Raw genomic sequence first — 13,859 nt, 5'->3', positions numbered from 1 at the left:
AATCAAATTTCATCATAAATTTAGACCAAAATATATTCTGTATTATTTTTTTTACTAGTAATGGCGGCGATCAGCGACTGCAGGACTGCGGCGGGCATTCTGACACTGGGGGGAAACTGACTTGGTGTCACTGACATCCCCAGTGACACCAGTACAGTGATCAGTGCTAATATGCTAATAAAAAATCCTGACACTGTACTAATGGCACTGGGCAGGAAGGGGTTAACATGTGGGGCAATCAAAGGGTTAACTGCATGCTGTTTTACTGTGTGCTGTGTTAGTGCTTTCAACTGTAAGCCCACTGCTTTGTATCACTGCGTGCCGACGAGTAAACACCCGGTGATTGACAGCTGAGGCTGCAAATAGTGGCGCGGGTAGGGCGCACACGTGGCTCGTGCGCCCCCTACCCGGAAATGCTAAATTCGGAATATATACGTGATTTTGCGCACCCCTGCCACCCTGTAGCAGTATATCTGCTATAGGGCGGCGGGAAAGCGGTTAAAACCGAACACCTATTGATGATACAGGGCCTGGGGCTGATTAAGGTAGTACTTTATCTGCATTAAATCAGCCTCAGAACATGTGTAATTAACATGTGTTCAGTTTTAGAGGGTTGAGGTGGCAACCCTATTTGCTGGGCAGCACAGTGGCCAAGGGTCCTTTCACACAGGCGTTCCATTTTTTTCAGTCACGTTTTTTTCAAAAAAAAGTTTATATTCGTTTTTTCATTCAATTACATCCATTTTACATCTGTTTACATCCATACTGCATCTGTTTACATCCATTTTACATCTGTTTACATCCATATTTTATCCATTTTCATCCATTTTTCATCTGTTTACATCCGTTTTTCCTCTGTTTCTGGGTTTTTTACGGAAGAAAAATAGGGTTTTCTTCCATTAAAAAAACAGATGTTAACGGATATGGACATTAACGGATGTAAACAGATGATCATCCATTTACATCCACTAGTGCATAGAAATACTTTTGTGTACGTTTTTCATCCGTAAACAGACAGATGAAAAATGGACATACGAAACGCCTGTGTGTTAAAGAGGCCTAAATGGTTAGCACTTCCACCTGGCAGTACTAGGGTCATTGGTTTGAATCTCAACCATGGCACCACCTGCCCGGAGTTTGCATATTCTCCCTGTGCCAGCGTGGGTTTCTTCCAGGTACTCCGGTTTCCTTCCACACTCCAAAGACATGTTGGTAGGTGAATTAGCTTCTGTCTAAATTGGCCCTAGTATGTGTATGTATGAATGAATATTAGGGACCTTAGATTGTACACCCCTTGAGGGTTAGGGACTGATATGAATGAACAATATATATGTAAAGTGCTGTGCAAATTGATGGCGCTATATAAGTACCTGAAATAATATAGTACAGTAATACCTCAGTTTAAGAATTTAATTCGTTCTGCAGGACTTTTCTTATAGCGAAAAATTCTTAAACCGAAATGCCGTTTCCCATAGGAATGCATTGAAAACCAATTAATCTGTTCCGGAGATCAGAAAAAAGTAAACACTAATAAATACTGCATGAGTTATTTGATCAAGTCACTACACTCGGGCTTACCATGCAGCGTTGCATAGGGAGTCCCTGCAGAGCTTACCTTGTCCTTCGCTTCCACGATGTGTCCCCTGCAGCGTCCCTGGCCATCTCCTCCGGCCGATGCCGGCATCCGGCTTCCGTGTTCCGGTCCCTGTGACGTCGGGACGCACGGGCGCCGGAACCGGTGGCAAATTTGAAATTTTTAAAAAATGTCATTTTTTTTAAAATGATTATTACATAGTAAAACATTGCTGTTTCAATGCATTTCACATGCGTTTTGTCCCTACTGCTTTGTCCTGTGCCCTGCCTGCATTTTGACTGTTCTTTCTGCCTGGAAACTTAGAAAAGTCCATGGAGTCCAAAAAGCGTCCCTTTACGTGAAAAGCGGTTTTAGACCAGCTAGAGAACAGCGATAGTAAATTAGAACCACTTGCAGAATTGAGTGATAATGATTCGTGGGAAAATTTATCATCAGACACTGAAAACGATTTTGCGACTTTGCTTAGCGATGTGCGAATTTGCCTCTGTATTTCAAATTTCAGTGTTTTTGGTTTGATTATATTATTGAATTAAATGTATTATTATTATATTATTATTTTTTATGATTATTTATTAAATTATAATTTATGATTTTGTGTTTCAAATTTTATCCTACCCGGGATGTTTAATAGACTCTTGTTCGGACAGATTTCAGTGAGTTATTCCTAAAAATTACAGCCTACAATAAAAAACTACATATTTCCATGCAAAATAATGGTACCGCTTTCAGCACCAAAAATCGGAAATAATCATACCGCCGAGGAGGTTAAATGAATAAACACTCAAGTGTTTGACGCCTGTAAACAAGCCTAAATGCTTGTAAAAGCATTAGACACTTTGGCAAGCGTCATGCGTTTTTTGTGCCAAAATGTTGCTGCCAAGAGGCTTTTAAAATGCCCTGTGTGCATGAGGCCTAAATGCTGAGCTTTAAATATGCCTCAATCATCCTAATGTGCATGGTCACATAGGAGGAGATTTACTAAAACTGGAACATTTAGAATCTGGTGTAGCTGTGCCTGGTAACCAATCAGCTTCTAACCAGATTGTTCAATTAAGATTTGACAATGAAACCTGGAAGCTGGTTGGTTTCTGTCCAGAGCTGCAACAGATTTAGCATCATGCAGTTTTAGTAAATAACCCCCATAGGATAACACTGAGCTTTTCTACGGGCACAACTCAAAACTCCTGTAGAAGCAGCCATTTTTAAGCCAGTGTGCATGAAGCCTAACAGCTTTTTGGAGCTTAAAAAAAACGCTAGTGTACATGGAGCCTTAAGTGCAAATTTCAGTATTTAGGCTACAAACAAGTACAATATCTCTGCCCCAAATTACATCACCAATCTTGTCTCCAAATATCACCCAAACCGTACTCTCTGCTCCTCACAAGACCTCCTGCTCTCTAGCTCCCTTGTCTCCTCCTCCCATACTCATCTCCAGGACTTCTCCAGAGCTTCCCCCATCCTCTGGAACTCTCTACCCCAATTTATCAGAGTATCGCCTACTCTGCTCACTTTTAGGCGATCTCTGAAAACCTATCTCTTCAGGGAAGCCTATCCTGCCCTCAACTATTAATGGAATCTTATACTCTTCCTACCAGTCCATCCCCCACAGTTGCTACCTTTTGTACCACTAACCCCTCCCTCTTAGATTGTAAGCTCCAAGGAGCAGGGCCCTCCTATCCCTCTTGTATTGAACTGTATCGTTGCTGTATTGTCTCCCGTTATATTGTAAAGCGCTGAGCAAACTGTTGGCGCTATATAAATCCTGTATAATACTAATAATATGCAATTAGCAATGTGATTTAGGCTCCAGTAGTGTTTTGGTAGCGTTTAGGAGCATTTAGGCGTGCTGGGAAAACGCTCCCAAAAACAGGTTTTTTTTTGTGCTCCTAAATGCTTGAAAAAAGCTTTTAGCATAACGTAGTGTGCATGGGCACATAGGATGACACTATTAGCTTCTAAGAGCAGAAAAAAAAAAATGCTGATAACAGCAATCACATGATCGGAAAGCTCCTGATCTGATCACAAGTAGAGATCGGGAGCTTTCCATTAGCTACTGGCATGGTGCGCGTTCTCGGCACAGTTCTGTTTTTTTGGGTGTACGCATATATGCTTTTCTGCATTAAGGCCCACCAGCCGAAAGGCTACATATATGTGTGCGGATGGTGGGAAGAAGTTAAAGCAGAGCTCCACCCAAAAGGGGAAGTTCCGCTTTAAGGCTTAGCCCTCGCTCCGCATTACGGATTGGCACCTTTGGGGAGAGGAGACCCCAATTTGACAGGTACCCTCTCCCACTTCTGCTGCGATTGCCTAAATGTATTTGCCCTTCCCCCCGTAGTCTTCTTGGACATGTGACAGGTCCCAGAAGACTACATTCACAAAGCGCAGCACTACTCGCACATGTGATGCCGGCACCGGGGACACAGGACGACCAGTGAAACAGGCTGCGGGGAGGACACAGCGGGACCAAGGGACAAGTGAGGGGCTGTTTTTTAAAAGTCACCAGCTACAGTTTTTATAGCTGTGGACTTTTATTTTTTTTTTATCATGACTGAATCTCCACTTTAAGGCAAAAACATATTTCTTATTTTATTTTCGATAAGTAAGTAGCTCAGAGACAGGACTCAGGAGGGCAAGAAATTAGAATGGGCAGACACACACCTGAAATTGACTCTCACAGTGACACTGACAGCAGTGTGCAGCAGCACAGATGATGACACCTAAGGGCTCATGTACACGGGGCATTTGGAAAACTCTTCTGAATGATGGAAACTGACTGCTGGAAAACAGTAAAAAAAATCTGTTTGCATACCGCTTTTATGTGCGTTTAGCCGCGTTTGCTTACCGCTTTTATGCGCGTTTAGCCAAGTTTGTGTTCAGAAGCATTTTTAAAAGATGACCTCAGGAGACCGTCCCAAATGCCCAGAATGCACTGAAAAATAGTAAATAATTAACTATTTCAGACATTTTGAGAGAAACAGAGAGAGCAGAAGCAGAGAGAGCAGTATGTGTTGAGATTACCTGTCTTTTCTGGTTGTATTCACTATGGATCCCATCATGAGCATAATGCAGCACATTCTACCATTTTTTCCTTCACGGGAAACCTGCAACTGGCTGCGCTGGTGTACTAGGTTCATTTGAATACATGGAAAATGCTTTGCATGCATTTCTGAAGATGAAAAAAGGCTCTGGACAGCATCTGGATATGGAACAGTTAACCACTTCAAGTCCAGACACTTGGCCTGGACAGGAAGGGGGCCTGTCCAGGCCAATTTCCAGCTTTCAGTGCTATCACACTTTGAATGACAATTGCTCGGTCATGCAACACTGTACCCATATGAATTTTTTAGCATTTTTTTGAGACAGATAAAACTTTATTTTGGTGGTATTTATTCACCACTGGGATTTTTATTTTTTTGCTATATAAATGAAAAAGATCAAAAATTTTGAAAAAAAGTGTTTTTCTTATAAAAGTTTGCAATTAAATAATCTTTCTTTATAAATATTGGCCAAAATGTATTCAGCTATCTTTTTAGCAAAAAAAAAAAAAATAACCCAAGTTAGTTTATAGCCAAAAATGATAATTTTTCAAACTTTTTTTACATTTTTATTCAATTTTTTTATATTATTATTTATGGGTTTTTTGGGGGTTTTAATATACTGTCACCCTAGCAGTACAGTGTCACCATTATGACACTGAACTACTTGTGGGGGGTGATGAAGATTTTTTTCTTTTTTACACTGATTGCTTTTACACCCATCAAGGCTGTAAAAGCAATCATTTCTCCTCTCTGACTGCATTCTTGCAGCCATTGAGAAATACTGTGCAAGCTGTGATTGGTCACAGCTCGTCACATGGTACAAAGGCTGTTGTGAACAGCCTTGTACCATGTGACCTCTGTGATCATTCACAGGTTTTACAAATAGTAAGCAATGATGTCAGGAAGTGACATCTTGCTTACTACTATTCATGTGATCACTGATTGGCCAATCAGTGATCACATGATCGGGACCTCAAACAAAGGTCCCGTACAGCGATCGGTGTTCGGACACAGCGGGCACTGGATCGCGGTGCCGCGTGCTCCCAGGGAGTGTGCACAGGCAGGGAAGTGGGAGGACGTTTATAAACTGCCACCCACCCCTGCACTGCTCCCGTCCAGCCGTTTATGTACATGGGCCGGACGGGAAGTGGTTAAAAAACACTGCTAAACGCAAACAACAAACGTGGTTAACTGCGTTTACAAGCATTTACACGCGTTTACAAGTATTTGGCGTTTGAAACGCCTGTAAAATCTACTCCTGAACGCAAGTTTGCTATGTTCAAAAAACAACTGTAAACTCATGTAGCACACCCTTGGGTGATGCTTGGCTAGATATATAGGTTCAGCTCCCACCTGAATCTGGTGACACCTCCGATGATACCCAAAACACTTCGACACTCTGAGAATATTTTTTATGGGTTTTATTGAAGAAGACAAACCCTGAAAAAGAACTAGCTGATTTAACACAGGTAATGTACATAAAACACAGATACCACTTTGCATAACACAGTTAGTAGGAAGTCACAATTTACTCGCCAAAGACTCAGAAAAACTGACTAGTATCACACTGACTAGGGTGACATATGAGAGTGACATTGACACATGAAACAATAACTGTTAATGAGATTTAGCAGCTTATTGACATTTGCTATAGCGGTACTATCTAAAGCAGAAATGTCCTACCTAACCATTGGCCAGTGGGATAAAACTTAAAGTCTCTCTACGTTGGGGCCCTTTAATCAAAGGAAGAACGCTCACTCTCTGCATGGGAGAGTATTTGTAATCCAGGGGTAGCAGGATAGCACGGTCTCCTTTAAGCAGAATCTTCCAGTGAACATTGCAATAGGATAAACTGACACTTGCTCAGTATATTCAGAACACCAAGCTTCTGTGGGGACTTGGAACTAAACACACTTTTCAGCCACAGCACAAATCTTGAGGAGACAAACCAGTAATATACAGAGACAGAGTTCTCTCATCAATCAGCAGCAGGAATAGCTAATTCTGAGCAGCTTGGGCTTTCCAAGATCTGTGTCACTCTGAGAATTAGAGAGCAGGCTTTCTCATGACCATTCTCCAGAGATGAACAGCAAGTGCAGCAATATCAAAATCCGCTTTCATCACAGAGTACTTACTGTTTCTGGACTGTCCTCTAGATAGCATTAGACAGTAGTAGAAATCCTCTCTCTTTCAGCAGCTCCAGACTTTGAGAGACACATGCACTTGAGTGGCTGTAATCCTGAGTGTCAGGCAGGACAATCCTTGATTTGCACACTGTCCTCCTGCAACAATTCCTCTGCTACACACTCCCAGCCCAGCCCATGGGCTCTAGCAGCAGAGAAAGTGAGACTCTGTGACTTTACACCAGGAGCCCTTGCTCCATGCGGTCCCCTGAAAATGTCTCCTTCCCCACATGTGCTTCTTCTTCCTTTTTCCTCTCTCCTTTCCTCCACAGCCAATCATAAGTTCAGCTGCAACAGTGCTGCTATGGGTGGATCCTGCTCAGCTGTAGCAACAACCAATCAGAGCACAGTCCTGCTTTCCCTGTCTGTCACTCACAAAGAGGGGAAAGAAAAAAAATGCTTTGCAACTGCTGTTTAGAATTTAAAGCAACCAGCACATCTCTACACTCAACTGCCTGTAAATGACTGTAAATGACTATGTGTACATGGACACATAGGAAAACTTTAGGGAGAGTTCAGGGGCTGCTGAAAAAAACTCTGAACAGCTCCTGAACGTCAGTTTAGCAGCTGCAGTGTACATGAGCCCTGACATGTCACGTCCTCTCCTGAGTCACAGTGACAGTCTCTCTCCACGCCAGGTAGCCTCTTCATTCCACTCCAGTCCAAACAGCACTGACAGTCCCGCTCCTGGCTTGAATTGCATCCATCCCACAGATCCACACACAAGGCTTCCGATTGGCTCCCTTGCACTATGATATCACACAACACACTCAGGCACTGCCTCGTCCAGACCCGCCAACGGCACCCGAACACACTGTAGCAGGCGCTCAAATGGTCTAGGCTGGCTCCAGACTGGACCTGCATATGCATAGTTCCAAGCTGAACGTCACAGCCATAATTTTAACTGGCAACCTTTTCCTGTCACTGGCATTTACTGGCAGGAGAAAAGTGCCTGTTTCTTACTGACAGCCAGTAAAAACCCTGATGGTTGGCAACAAAAATAAACCTTACAGGGGTTAGAACCCTCCCTGACTATCTAAAATGAAAAAAACAACAACTTTTGCCTATAGTTCTACTTTAAAACTAAAGTTGTGTGAATGGAGGATGGGAGGATGAACGACAGGATCCATTTCGTCCCATCACACAGTGCTTTGCATACTACGAGTTCTGTGGCTGGGTGAGAGAGAAGGAAGGGGAGGGCAAATGGTGCCAATGCTTCACAGATGCAGCCGCTGATCTTAACCCCCACAGTACCAGAAGATCTGCGCTGTGTACAGTATTCGCACTTCTACAGTAAGTAGCAGCCAGCAGGACATTGGACACGCTTCATTAGTGGTGAATTATGTCCCTCGTGCTCTATCCACAGCACATTTTTTAACGTCAGGTTTAAAGACTAAGCATGTTGGACTGTTAATGTTTGACAAGGGTTTTTGTTTGGTAATGAAAGTTAAAGTTTAATTCACAGTTAATTTGTTTACAATCAATATAGGGGCCGCAGCCTACAGCTTTTCCCACAGCTCTCGTGGTGTGTTTTTCTGCTTTTTTCGGGTATGCTTTCATATTGTTTGGGTGATAATGACGTATACAATTCTGTAACTGTTTTTATTATTATTATTATTATTATATAGGATTTATATAGCGCCAACGGTTTGCTCAGCGCTTTACATTATAGTGGGAGACAATACAGTAACAATACAGTTCGATACAAGATTTTGGCATTATTTTGAAGTGGATCACTTGTGTGTAATCAAGCCTACCCATGATTATTTCCCATGACCTGCCTCTTGAAAAGTAACTGCTGCAAGTATTCAACCAATCAAATATCTGCTTCCATGTGACGCCATGTACATCCTGTAGTGAGCTATGAGGCATTGGAAGAAAGCACGGTGAGCGGCGGGTCGCAAGTATTTACCCAAGCAGCCAATAAAGCAGTGGCTTTTCAAGAAAAAGGGCACTGCAATGGTAAGTGTATTTATTACAGGTATTTATATAGCGCCAAGAATTTATGCAGTCCTTTACATCAGTTCCTGCCTCCAAGGAGGTTACAATCTATGGTCCCTAACTCACATTCGTGCATACACATACTAGGGCCACTTTACACAGGAGCCTTTTCGCCTACCAGCAAGTCTTTGCAGTGTGAGAGAAAACCCACGTATGAACAGGGAGAACATGCAAACTCCATGCAGGTCATAGCTGGGATTCAAACTAGTACGGCAAGGCAGAAGTGTTAACCAGTAAGCTACTGTACTGCCTCATGCATATGCAGTATACTTTTAGCTGGTATGTTCTACAGATAATTAACATTGTGCAGATAGGAAACAATATATCCCTTAGGGCTCTTTCAGACATGCTGTGCCCTCTAAAGAGCGATCCATGCTTGGATGGCTTTTCAGAAGGCATTTGACAGGTAGCAAGGAGGTGTTAAAACGTCTCCTCACTGCCTGATTTAACCCTATAATTTTGAACTACTGTGCCACAATTGCGTATATTGCAGAAGTGGTCCAGCCCCAATCAACTTAATGAGTGAGTTCGATAGGCAATACTGCCTGTCAAACTCTGCAACCCGCATTGAAAATGCTGCAGCCGTGAAGCAAAGTGTCATGGTCACAGTATTTGTCCAGCCCTGTCCGGCTCATTGAGACAGTTCCGGTGGGCTGTTGACTTTGTGCTGTCCAGAGGGTGTACACAGGATTTTGACACTTTCAGGCCTCATACACACTGGACGTTTATTTAACTCTCCTAGAAGCCACGAATGTTTATGCAGCAAAAATCCCTGATGCTTGTAAAAGTGTGCTATTACAAGCTTTTAGGAGCTTTTACAGGCGTCAAGCTCTTGGACGTTAATTTATTTCATTGGCCAGAATAAAAATTATGTCTGCTCATTGAAATTAATTAATGCTCAAGCACTAGTGTTTAGCAGCTTTAAGCCCTGGTTCACACTGATGTGGTGCGGAATTTCGCAGCGTTTTCAGTGCAAATTCCGCACCGCATCAGAATCGCACCCCGTTCACGTGAACCACTGCGGGTGTGTATGTTAAGTTAACAACACCCCGAAAGCGGTCCGCAAAACGCGGTGCAATGTGCAGAATCGGATCACATGGGTGTGAACACCCATGTGATCCAATTCTAGTGCAGTCCAAAAAGAGGGTCCTGCACCTTTTTGGTGCGGTGCGATTAGAGCCATACAAAATGTATGGCTCCAATTGCACCGCCCACAAATTGCATGTGATTTGCACAGGAATGCGGTGCGGTTCCTGTGGGAAGCACATACGATTTACCACACCGCATATATGTGAACCCAGGCTGAGTTTTTTCTTTCCAAACCCTGCTGCCTCTAGGCACATTGGCAGTGAGTTTTTTTGTCCTGCCTCAAAAAGCCTCTAAAAGCTCCTGCCACTCAGTGCCAGTTCACACTGCTGTGAATTCTGTGTGGATCAGATGCGTTCAGAAAAGCATAGATTCGCATGTAATGTCAAACAGCATTATTTCCAATGAGGCCTGTTCACAAATATGTGGTGCAAATTTCATGCGGTTGAAAAAGGATTTTGTGCGAGTTTAGTGTGGTGCGAATTTCATCTCCTGCTGTGCTCAGCCTCCTCAGAAATTGCATTCAATTTGCACCTGTCACAGCAGAAATCGCATACTGTGATACTGCACTGTGAAACCGCATCAGATTTGTGCCGCATCAGTGTGAACTGGCACTTCTATGGACACATAGGCTAACATGGAGGGGCAAAAAAAAAATGACAGACGCCCCTAGAAGCAGTTGTAAAAATGTCCAGTGTGTATGAGGCCTCAGAGTGGATGGAACACCAGTGAATTTTGGGTGGAGCACTTCTGTGTTGGGATTTTTTCACTATTTGAAACTGTACATCATTTGGACAATCTGTTTGCGGGTGGAACATTTCTGTTTCATGGAGGGTGGAGTGCATATTGCTGCTTAACCATTGCACTTTATTTATATTGTAGTAAAATGATTTCATTTTCATTTCATTTTATGTTACTTTTTATGCTTTACACTTGTGTGTATTTTCAGGGATTAATGATAATAGCACTGCCTCATTCACATTTTATTTTCACATATATAGCTGGGGGGAGTAAAACCGCATCTTGGTCGCCAGTTTTTACTACCTCCCTTTAGAAACATAGAAAAGTGACTGCAGAAAATAAAAGTGTGGTTTATCGATTCTGCCAGTTTTTTTTATTTTGGGGGTATTTTTATATACTTTTCTTTTTTGCATTAACGTCTTTGTTTTCTGAGAATAGATCTATGCTTGTCCCAAGCATGTTTGAATCCATGTACTGTTGAATGTCTCACTACCTCTTCTGGAAGGTTATTCCAAGCATCAACTATTCTTTCAGTAAAATAATACTTTCTAAGATTAGTTTTGAACTTTCCTCCAGTTAGTTTGAGCTCATGTCCCCGTGTTCTTGATTTTGGTTTCATATTGAAAATACTGCCCTCCTAAACCTTATTCACACACTTTATGTATTTGAAATTTTCAATCATGTCTCCCCTTTACCCTTCTTTCCTCCAGACTTTCAAATTCTGCACTCTCTCCATTCGCCTGTCTGAAAGGGCACTTAAAATCTATCCAAGAATTCCACAAATTGTATAAAACCTTATAGAGCTCATTCACATGGGCACTTACTCCCATACAGGATGAAGAGCTCTTTCTGTGCTAGGACAGAGCTGTGTGCAGGCAGACCTTGTTAGTGAATGGACAATACAGTACATTAGCTGTATGGGCTCACCTGCACAGGCGAGTATGACAGGGATAAGTGCATGCTTTTGGATGCACAGGTCCAGCATCAGGGTCTAGGCACCCGTCCCCGCGTACCTGTCAAATTCAGCTGTATGGGTGAGTCCGTACAGCCAATGCATGTCCATTCACTAATATGGGCTGCCTGCACACAGCTCAGTGCTAGGACAGAAAAGGTAAACAAAGGGCTCTTCATGCTGCACAGGGCTGAGCGCCCGTGTGAATGAGCCCATAATGGGAAAAGCAGCTGTGATTAAATAAATATAATATCCACATCCACAACCAGCACTAAAGTTCAAATATGTGCTACAAATAATATACAATGTTCCAAAGTCCACAATCTTTCTGTGTAACTGTTTCATTCAACACAGAAAGAATGTCCTGAGCTGACAGGGTCACTGTGAAGAGAGCTCGTGCTTTGCTAATGCAGGAAAAGTAACTTTCATTTTAATGTCAGCCCTGTCCAGATCTATTGGACAGTCTGTCCTCAGAACATTTTGTTTCTTGGAGGGTTACAAGTCCTGCCATGTTTTTATTGCCTATTGTCAGAACAGGATCTAGATTAAAGCTGCACATAGATGGATCAAAATTCAGCCAGTTCAGCAGGATTTTGATCCTTGTATGGGTACTGTGGTTTTACAGAAGTGGATCTACTGATTGATCTTCTGTACAGCCACCCTGTCAGATTCTCCCTGCCTGATCAGCACTGCAGGCTAAAGCCAGCAGGGACGATCAGTGTATTCTGAGGGTGGAGAAGTCTCTGTCAGAATATAGGTCCTCATGCACATTTGACGTTTTTACAGCGGCTGTTTTTGGCTTCTGACGTTTTTTTTTTACAACCAGTAAACTCCCCAGCGTGTTATCCTATGTGTCCATGCACACATAGACTGGAATCAACGTTTTTTGGCAGGAAAAAAAAAACACCACTAGTGGGTTTCTAGAGGAGTTTTTTAGCTGTAAAAATGCTCTAATGCTGTAAACCGCTATAAAACGCGGCAAAACGTGGTAAAATGCCACAAAACGGCATTTTGGATGTTTTTTTTACCAAAATAATTTTTTTTTTGGTAAAAAAAAATGCTACAAAACAGGGGAAAACATCACTAAACACATGCAAAAACACTAAAAAAAGCTGAAAAACTCACATCACTAATCACGCCAAAACGCCGCTAAACACTAATGCAAAAACACTAAAAAAAGCTGAAAAACTCAAATTTTTAGTGTGCTTTACACAGCTAATATTACCAGCATTATCAAAACACCCAGTGTGCATGGAGTCTAAAGGCACAGCAGGGAGATTTCCCATCCACTTCAAATGTGTCAATGGTGGAATTGGGTCCGTTTTTTTGTTCAAATTTCTGGTTGAACAAAAAAAAATAAACGACTCATCTATGCCCAGCTTAAGACCCCATTCACACCAATGTAATTTCACCTGCATCTGCCATCACATTGCAGTACACAACAATGGAAAAAAAGCATGAATAGTGCCAGTACATGGTGCATTTTTCTCAGGGATTTGCATTTAACAACCAGTCTCCTACAAAAAAAACCCAAAAAAACACAGAAAGCCCATGAAGCATGAAAACATCAAAAACACCCTACAAAATCCACTGAAAAACCCGATTAAGCAGCAGCACTAGTGTGAATTTAGGCTTACGCTGGCCATACACTGTACAATCAGACTGCACATTCATCTTTAGATTTACCAACCTATGTGCTATGAGTACAAATCTAAACAATCAATTCTATTTCTATGCAATCAAGGGGTGGCCATGCTCAGAAAAAATATATATATATGAACGTGTTTTTGATAAATTTACTATCAAATTGGAAATATATTATCTGATTGGAAATATGATCAGAAGTTAGAAATGCACCATGCTCTTAGCAAGCATATCAAAATGATCTACTTTCCTACAATTGATTTTTCCATACAGAATTATTTTCATTAAATTGTTTGCTTTTGCTTGAAATCATTGATGACACAGTGGGGGTTATTTACTAAAACTTTAGAGTGCAAAATCTGGAGCAACTCTGCATAGAAACCAATCAGATTCCAGGTTTTATTGTCAAAGCTTAATTGAACAAGCTGAAGTTAGAAGCTGATTGGCTGTCCTGTACAGCTGTACAAGATTCTGAGTGCTCCAGTTTTAGTAAATCTCCCCCAGTATGTGCTGTTTTGATACCTCATAGATCTGATCATATTATCTGATTCTGGGAGGAATAGTACCACCATAAAGGAGAGTACAATTAACCACTTGCCCTCCAGAGGATTTACTCCCCT

Source organism: Staurois parvus, unplaced genomic scaffold, assembly GCF_062004578.1.
Source record: "Staurois parvus isolate SC_StPar_1 unplaced genomic scaffold, SC_StPar_1.0 ptg000206l, whole genome shotgun sequence".
NCBI lineage: Eukaryota > Metazoa > Chordata > Amphibia > Anura > Ranidae > Staurois > Staurois parvus.
The sequence above is the reverse complement of the archived record's forward strand: the minus strand, read 5'-3'. Positions refer to the sequence as shown.